Source organism: Triticum dicoccoides, chromosome 7A (genome assembly GCF_002162155.2).
Source record: "Triticum dicoccoides isolate Atlit2015 ecotype Zavitan chromosome 7A, WEW_v2.0, whole genome shotgun sequence".
Taxonomy (NCBI): domain Eukaryota; kingdom Viridiplantae; phylum Streptophyta; class Magnoliopsida; order Poales; family Poaceae; genus Triticum; species Triticum dicoccoides.
This window is the reverse complement of record NC_041392.1, coordinates 281756527-281766574: the sequence shown is the minus strand read 5'-3', so window position 1 is coordinate 281766574 and position 10048 is coordinate 281756527.

Sequence of the window (10048 nt, the reverse complement as noted above, 5' to 3'; positions counted from 1 at the left end):
GAAAACAAAAACAAAAGCTGATTTTCTCGTGGCGAGTAATAATAATTTTCAATTGGGGTTTGCGTGTGCATGTGGTCCGAGGCGGAGCTACGTGCCGCGTGACTCCATTGGACAAAGGGACCGGAAAAATCCCTCGCTCTTTTTCTTTTCTTTTGTTTATTTACTGATCTATGCATCGTGCTTGGGAAATGAAGGCCGGTTTGACCGGACGCTCTGCTATATTCGGGGGATTTGCATAGCGTGGTTTTGCTTGTGTGCTTGGTCTTGTCGCCGTTAATGATTGATAGCGGCAGCTTGATTGATGCGCCGTGATTAGTGGGTGCGACTGCGACCGCGACTGTGAGAGCGTGGGATTAGGGTCCTGTTTCAGACTCCGCCCGGAGACTGGACGACTCGCTTTCTTTATCTCCTCTGCCACATTCTTTTTTATTCTGGCCTCACATGGTTTCTCTTTTAAGATACGGAACATCATCCTCGATTACACGTCATGGCTTCTTCTTTTTTCGAATGCCCACGAGCGTGCGCACAAGGGAAAGGAGAAGAGCCCCTCCACTTTGGGTGTTACATGACTTCTGGATCGACAATGAGGAAATAGTAGAAGTAAAATTCACAGGACCATCACAATTGTAATGTTATTAGCAAAAAAAGGTATCATTTTTGTGCAGAGCGCAAAAACCACTAAACACAAATGTAGAGAGAGGATAGGATACAACACACACGTTTCACGGGTATCCAGTGTCAATATATAGATGTACAGGGAAATCATCACGTCTAGGACTAAACCCTAATAAAATGGATGCAGATTATAGTGCATGTGTATATACGAATACATAGGTCGCTCAACCCCCGCCCCCTCCCCCGGCAGTCGAAGCGTCGGCACTAACGCACAGACTGGACCGAAACTCCTCGAAAACCAACGTCGACAACCCCTTTGTCATGATATCCGCAAACTATTGAGAGGTAGGTCGTAGGCATGTGAAGAACTCGAACGTGACCAAGAGCCACCTGCTCGCGAACAAAGTGGATATCCAGCTCAATATGTTTGGTGCGGCGATGATGAACGGGGTTGTCAGAGAGGTAGATGGCACAAACGTTGTCGCAATACACAAATGGTGGCCTTATCGGCGGGACAAGAGAGCTCTTAGAGAAGTTGCAGAAGCCATAAGCACTCAACAACAACGTTAGCCACGACACGATACTCAACCTCAACACTGGACCGAGAAACTGTGGGTCGTCGCTTGGACGGCCAACAGATAAGTGATAGTCCAAGGTAGACACAATATCTAGAGGTGGAACGCCGTGTGTCGGTGCAGCCAGCCCAGTTTGCATCAGAGTATGCCACAATGTCCATAGCTGTCGAAGCGTGGAGCCAGAGGCAAAGATCCATAGTACCGCGAATGTAACGGAGAATCCGTTTCACCGTGGTCCCGTGAGCATCACAAGGCGAATGCATATGAAGGCACACATGTTGTACCACATACTTCAACTCTAGGAGAGTGGGCGTCAAATACTGGAGAGCACCCACAATCGAGCGGTAGAAGGGGGCATCCGGCACCGGCGAACCAACGGTGGAGGAGAGCTTGGCCTTCGTGTCGATAGGGGTGGTCGCGGGTTTGCAGTTGAGCATCCCGACGCGGTCAAGCAACTCATGAGCGTACTTCTGCTGCTGAAGAAAGAACATGTCCACGCATCATACCACCTCGATACCACGGAAGTAGTGTAGCGGCCCTAAGTCCTTGATGGCGAACTCAACGTGAAGTCGATTAGTAAGCCAAAGAAGAAGATCAGCGGTGCATGCCATCAAAATGATGCCGTCGATGTAGAGGAGCGGGTACGCAATCTCATGGCCCTGTCAATAGACAAATTGCAAGGCATCAGAGCGATTGTAGCGGAAGCCAGGCTGGTGAAGAAACGCCGCGATGCGCTAGTACCAGGCACGTGGTGCCTGCTTGAGCCCATATAACGAGCGAGAAAGTGGGCACACATGATTCGGGGTTGCGTCATCGACAAAACCAGCAGGCCGCTGGCAATACACTAGCTCGTCGAGATGGCCAGAGGAAGGCGTTGGAGACATCCATCTGGTTTACCGGCCATGCCCGAGACACTGTGAGGTGCATGATGGTACGGATCGTGCTGGGTTTGACAACCACGGCAAAGGTATTCATGAAGTCGACACCGACTCGCTCACAAAGCCTCAAACCACCCAATGCGCTTTCTAGCGCTCCTGTATACCATCGGGACGAAGTTTCTGAAGGAAATATGCCCTAGAGGCAATAATAATAAAGTTATTATTTATTTCCTTATACCATGATAAATGTTTATTATTCATGCTAGAATTGTATTAACCGGAAACATGATACATGTGTGAATACATAGACAAACAGAGTGTCACTAGTATGCCTCTACTTGACTAGCTCGTTGAATCAAAGATGGTTATGTTTCCTAGCCATGGAAAAAGAGTTGTCATTTGATTAACGGGATCACATCATTAGGAGAATGATGTGATTGACTTGACCCATTCCGTTAGCTTAGCACTTGATCGTTTAGTTTGTTGATATTGCTTTCTTCATGACTTATACATGTTCCTATGACTATGAGATTATGCAATTCCCGTTTACCGGAGGAACACTTTGTGTGCTACCAAACGTCACAACATAACTGGGTGATTATAAAGGTGCTCTACAAGTGTCTCCAAAGGTACTTGTTGGGTTGGCGTATTTCAAGATTAGGATTTGTCACTCCGATTGTCGAGAGGTATCTCTGGGCCCACTCGGTGATACACATCACTCAAGCCTTGCAAGCATTGTAACTAATGAGTTAGTTGCGGGATGATGTATTACGGAACGAGTAAAGAGACTTGCCGGTAACGAAATTGAACTAGGTATTGAGATACCGACGATCAAATCTCGGGCAAGTAACATACCGATGACAAAGGGAACAACGTATGTTGTTATACGGTTTGACCGATAAAGATCTTCGTAGAATATGTAGGAGCCAATATGAGCATCCAGGTTCCGCTATTGGTTATTGACCGGAGACGTGTCTCGGTCATGTCTACATAGTTCTCGAACCCGTAGGGTCCGCGCGCTTAAAGTTTGATGACGGTTATATTATGAGTTTATGTGTTTTGATGTATCGAAGGTAGTTCGGAGTCCCGAGTATGATCAAAGACATGGCGAGGAGTCTCGAAATGGTTGAGACATGAAGATTGATATATTGGATGACCATATTCGGACACTGGAATGGTTCCAGGGGTTATCGGATATATACCAGAGTACCGGGGGGTTACCGGAACCCCCTCGGGGGTTATTGGGCCTCATGGGCCCAAGTGGTGGAAGAGGAGAGGCGGCAGGAGGTGGCGCGCGGCCCCCCTTGCCCCAATCCAAATTGGGAAAGGGAAGGGGGCGGTGGCCCCCCTTCTCCTTCCTTCTCTCCACCTCCTCCTCCCCCTTCTCCTAATTGGAATAGGAAAGGGGGCAAAACCTACTTGGAGTATGATTGCCCCCCCTTGGGCGCGCCTCCTCTCCTTGGTCGGCCCCCTCCTCCTTCCCACCTTTATATACGGAGGAGGGGGCACCCCATAGACACAACAATTGATCTCTTGGATCTTTTAGCCGTGTGCAGTGCCCCCCTCCACCATAATCCACCTCGGTCATATCGTAGCGGTGCTTAGGCGAAGCCCTGCATCGGTAGAACATCATCATCGTCACCACGCCTTCGTGCCGACGAAACTCTCCCTCAAAGCTCGGCTGGATCAGAGTTCGAGGGACGTCATCGAGTTGAACGTGTGCAGAACTCGGAGGTGTCATGCGTTCGGTGCTTGATCGGTCGGATCGTGAAGACGTATGACTACATCACCACGTTGTGCTAACGCTTCCGCTTTCGGTCTACGAGGGTACGTGGACACACTCTCCCCTCTCGTTGCTATGCATCACCATGATCTTGCGTGTGCGTAGGAATTTTTTTGAAATTACTACGTTCCCCAACAGTGGCATCCGAGCCAGGTTTTATGCGTTGATGTTATATGCACGAGTAGAACACAAGTGAGTTGTGGGCGATACAAGTCATACTTCTTACCAGCATGTCATACTTTGGTTCGGTGGTATTGTTGGATGAAGCGGCCCGGACCGACATTACGCGTATGCTTACGCGAGACTAGTTCTACCGACGTGCTTTGCACACAGGTGGTTGGCGGGTGTCAGTTTCTCCAACATTAGTTGAACCGAGTGTGGCTATGCCCGGTCCTTGAGAAGGTTAAAACATCACTAACTTGACGAACTATCGTTGTGGTTTTGATGCGTAGGTAAGAACGGTTCTTGCTCAGCCCGTAGCAGCCACGTAAAACTTGCAACAACAAAGTAGAGGACGTCTAACTTGTTTTTGCAGGGCATGTTGTGATGTGATGGTCAAGACATGATGCTATATTTTATTGTATGGGATGGACATGTCTTGTAACCAAGTTATCGGCAACTAGCAGGAGCCATATGGTTGTCGCTTTATTGTATGCAATACAATCGCCCTATAATTGCTTTACTTTATCACTAAGCGGGAGCGATAGTCGTAGAAGCAATAGTTGGCGAGACAACAACGATACTATGATGGAGATCAAGGTGTCGCGCCGGTGATGATGGTGATCATGACGGTGCTTCGGAGATGGAGATCACAAGCACAAGATGATGATGACCATATCATATCACTTATACTGATTGCATGTGATGTTGATCTTTTATGCATCTTATCTTGCTTTGATTGACGGTAGCATTATAAGATGATCTCTCACTAAATTATCAAGGTATAAGTGTTCTCCCTGAGTATGCAGCGTTGCAAAAGTTCTTCATGCTGAGACACCACGTGATGATCGGGTGTGATAGGCTCTACGTTCAAATACAACGGGTGCAAAACAGTTGCACACGCGGAATACTCAGGTTAAACTTGACGAGCCTAGCATATGCAGATATGGCCTCGGAACACTGAGACCGAAAGGTCGAGCGTGAATCATATAGTAGATATGATTAACATAGTGATGTTCACCATTGAAACTACTCCATCTCACGTGATGATTGGACATGGTTTAGTTGATTTGGATCACGTGATCACTTAAAGGATTAGAGGGATGTCTATCTAAGTGGGAGTTCTTAAGTAATATGATTAATTAAAATTAAATTTATCATGAACTTAGTACCTGATAGTTTTTTGCTTGTCTATGTTGACTGTAGATAGATGGCTCGTGCTGTTCTTCCGTTAAATTTTAATGCGTTCCTTGAGAAAGCAAAGTTGAAAGATGATGGTAGCAATTACATGGACTGGGTCGGTAACTTGAGGATTATCCTCATTGTTGCACATAAGAATTACGTCCTGGAAGCACCGCTAGGTGCCAGACCTGCTGTAGATGCTACTGACAACGTTAAGAACGTTTGGCAGAGTAAAGCTGATGACTACTCGATAGTTCAGTGTGCCATGCTTTACGGCTTAGAACCGGGACTTCAACGACGTTTTGAACGTCATGGAGCATATGAGATGTTCCAGGAGTTGAAGTTAATATTTCAAGCAAATGCTCGGATTGAGAGATATGAAGTCTCCAATAAGTTCTATAGCTGCAAGATGGAGGAGAATAGTTCTGTCAGTGAACATATACTCAAAATGTCTGGGTATCATAATCACTTGACTCAACTGGGAGTTAATCTTCCTGTTGATAGTGTCATTGACAGAGTTCTTCAATCACTGCCACCAAGCTACAAAAGCTTCGTGATGAACTATAATATGCAAGGGATGGATAAGACAATTCCCGAGCTCTTCGCAATGCTAAAGGTTGCGGAGGTAGAAATCAAAAAGGAGCATCAAGTGTTGATGGTCAACAAGACCACTAGTTTCAAGAAAAAAGGTAAAGTGAAGAAGAAGGGGAACTACAAGAAGAACGGCAAACAAGTTGTTGCTCAAGAGAAGAAACCCAAGTCTGGTCCTAAACCTGTAACTGAGTGCTTCTACTGCAAACAGACTGGTCACTAGAAGCGGAACTGCCCCAAGTATTTGGCGGATAAGAAGGACGGCAAGGTGAACAAAGGTATATGTGATATACATGTTATTGATGTGTACCTTACTAATGCTCGCAGTAGCACCTGGGTATTTGATACTAGTTCTGTTGCTAATATTTGCAACTCGAAACAGGAACTACGGATTAAGCGAAGATTGGCTAAGGACGAGGTGACGATGCATGTGGGAAATGGTTCCAAAGTCGATGTGATCGCAGTCGGCACGCTACCTCTACATCTACCTTCGGGATTAGGTTTAGACATGAATAATTGTTATTTGGTGCCAGCGTTAAGCATGAACATCATATGTGGATCTTGTTTGATGCGAGACGGTTATTCATTTAAATCGTAGAATAATGGTTGTTCTATTTATATGAGTAATATTTTTATGGTCATGCACCCTTGAAGAGTGGTTTATTCTTATTGAATCTCGATAGTAGTGATACACATATTCATAATATTGAAACCAAAAGACGCAGAGTTGATAATGATAGTGCAACTTATTTGTGGCACTGCCGTTTAGGTCATATTGGTGTAAAGCGCATGAAGAAACTCCATACTAATGGACTTTTGGAACCACTTGATTATGAATCACTTGGTACTTGCGAACCGTGCCTCATGGGCAAGATGACTAAAACGTCGTTCTCCGGAACTATGGAGCGAGCAACAGATTTGTTGGAAATCATACATACAGATGTATGTGGTCTGATGAATGTTGAGGCTCGCGACGGGTATCGTTATTTTCTCACCTTCACAGATGATTTAAGCAGATATGGGTATATCTACTTAATGAAACATAAGTCTGAAACATTTGAAAAGTTCAAAGAATTTCAGAGTGAAGATGAAAATCATCGTAATAAGAAAATAAAGTTTCTACGATCTGATCGTGGAGGAGAATATTTGAGTTACGAGTTTGGTCTTCATTTGAAACAATGCGGAATAGTTTCGCAACTCACGCCACCCGGAACACCACATCGTAATGGTGTGTCCGAATGTTGTAATCGTACTTTACTAGATATGGTGCGATCTATGATGTCTCTTACTGATTTACCGCTATCATTTTGGGGTTATGCTTTAGAGACGGCTGCACTCACGTTAAATAGGGCACCATCGAAATCCATTGAGACGACGCCTTATGAATTGTGGTTTGGCAAGAAACCAAAGTTGTCGTTCCTTAAAGTTTGGGGCTGCGATGCTTATGTGAAAAAACTTCAACCTGATAAGCTCGAACCCAAATCGGAGAAATGTGTCTTCATAGGATACCCAAAGGAAACTGTTGGGTACACCTTCTATCACAGATCTGAAGGCCAAACGTTCGTTGCTAAATTTGGATCCTTTCTAGAGAAGGAGTTTCTCTCAAAAGAAGTGAGTGAGAGGAAAGTAGAACTTGATGAGGTAACTGTACCTGCTCCCTTATTGGAAAGTAATTCATCACAGAAACCGGTTCCTGCGACACCTACACTAATTAGTGAGGAAGTTAATGATGATGATCATGAAACTTCATATCAAGTTGTTACTAAACCTCGTAGGTCAACCAGAGTGAGATACACACCAGAGTGGTACGGTAATCCTGTTCTGGAGGTTATGTTACTAGACCATGACGAACCTATGAACTATGAAGAAGCGATGGTGAGCCAAATTCCGCAAAATGGCTTGAGGCCATGAAATTTGAGGTGGGATCCATGTATGAGAACAAAGTGTGGACTTTGGTTGACTTGCCCGTTGATCGGCAAGCCATCGAGAATAAATGGATCTTCAAGAAGAATACTGACGCTGATGGTAATGTTACTGTCTATAAAGCTCGACTTGTTGCAAACGGTTTTTGACAAGTTCAAGGGATTGACTACGATGAGACCTTCTCACCCATAGCAATGCTTAAGTCTGTCCGAATCATGTTAGCAATTGCCACATTTTATGATTATGAAATTTGGCAAATGGATGTCAAAACTACATTCCTGAATGGATTTATAGAAGAAGAGTTGTATATGATGCATCCGGAAGATTTTGTCGATCCAAAGGGAGCTAACAAAGTGTGCAAACTCCAGCGATCCATTTATGGACTGGTGCAAGCCTCTCAGAGTTGGAATAAACGTTTTGATAGTGTGATCAAAGCATATGGTTTTATACAGACTTTTGGAGAAGCCTGTATTTACAAGAAAGTGAGTGGGAGCTCTGTAGCATTTCTAATATTATATGTGGATGACAAATTGTTGATTGGAAATGATATAGAATTTCTGGATAGCATAAAGGGATATTTGAATAAGAGTTTTTCAATGAAAGACCTCGGTGAAGCTGCTTATATATTGGGCATCAAGATTTATAGAGATAGATCGAGACGCTTAATTGGACTATCACAAAGCACATACCTTGACAAAGTTTTGAAGAAGTTCAAAATGGATCAAGCAAAGAAAGGGTTCTTGCCTGTGTTACAAGTTGTGAAGTTGAGTAAGACTCAATGCCCGACCACTGTAGAAGATAGAGAGAAAATGAAAGATGTTCCCTATGCTTCAGCCATAGGCTCTATCATGTATGCAATGCCGTGTACCAGAACTGATGTGTGCCTTGCTATTAGTTTAGCAGGGAGGTACCAAAGTAATCCGGGAGTGGACCACTGGACAGCGGTCAAGAACATCCTGAAATACCTGAAAAGGACGAAGGATATGTTTCTCGTTTATGGAGGTGACAAAGAGCTAGTCGTAAATGGTTACGTCGATGCAAGCTTTGACACTGATCCGGACGATTCTAAATCGCAAACCGGATATGTGTTTTTATCAAACGGTGGAGCTGTCAGTTGGCGCAGTTCTAAACAAAGCGTCGTAGCGGGATCTACATGTGAAGCAGAGTACATAGCTACTTCGGAAGCAGCAAATGAAGGAGTCTGGATGAAGGAGTTCATATCCGATCTAGGTGTCATACCTAGTGCATCGGGTCCAATGAAAATCTTTTGTGACAATACTGGTGCAATTGCTTTGGCAAAAGAATCCAGATTTCACAAGAGAACCAAGCACATCAAGAGATACTCCATTCGGGATCAAGTCCAAGTGGGAGACATAGAGATTTGCAAGATACATACGAATCTGAATGTTGCAGACCCGTTGACTAAACCTCTTCCATGAGCAAAACATGATCAACACCAAGACTCCATGGGTGTTAGAATCATTACTGTGTAATCTAGATTATTGACTCTAGTGCAAGTGGGAGACTGAAGGAAATATGCCCTAGAGGCAATAATAAAGTTATTATTTATTTCCTTATATCATGATAAATGTTTATTATTCATGCTAGAATTGTATTAACCAGAAACATGATACATGTGTGAATACATAGACAAACAGAGTGTCACTAGTATGCCTCTACTTGACTAGCTCGTTGAATCAAAGATGGTTATGTTTCCTAGCCATGGACAAAGAGTTTTCATTTGATTAACGGGATCACATCATTAGGAGAATGATGTGATTGACTTGACCCATTCCGTTAGCTTAGCACTTGATCGTTTAGTTTGTTGCTATTGCTTTCTTCATGACTTATACATGTTCCTATGACTATGAGATTATGCAACTCCCGTTTACTGGAGGAACACTTTGTATGCTACCAAATGTCACAACATAACTGGGTGATTATAAAGGTGCTATACAGGTGTCTCCGAAGGTACTTGTTGGGTTGGCGTATTTTAAGATTAGGATTTGTCACTCCGATTGTCGGAGAGGTATCTCTGGGCCCACTCGGTAATACACATCACTCAAGCCTTGCAAGCATTGTAACTAATGAGTTAGTTGCGGGATGATGTATTACGGAACGAGTAAAGAGACTTGCCGGTAATGAGATTGAACTAGGTATTGAGATACCGACGATCGAATCTCGAGCAAGTAAAATAACGATGACAAAGGGAACAACGTATGTTGTTATGCGGTTTGACCGATAAAGATCTTCGTAGAATATGTAGGAGCCAATATGAGCATCCAGGTTCCGCTATTGGTTATTGACCGGAGATGTGTCTCGGTCATGTCTACATAGTTCTC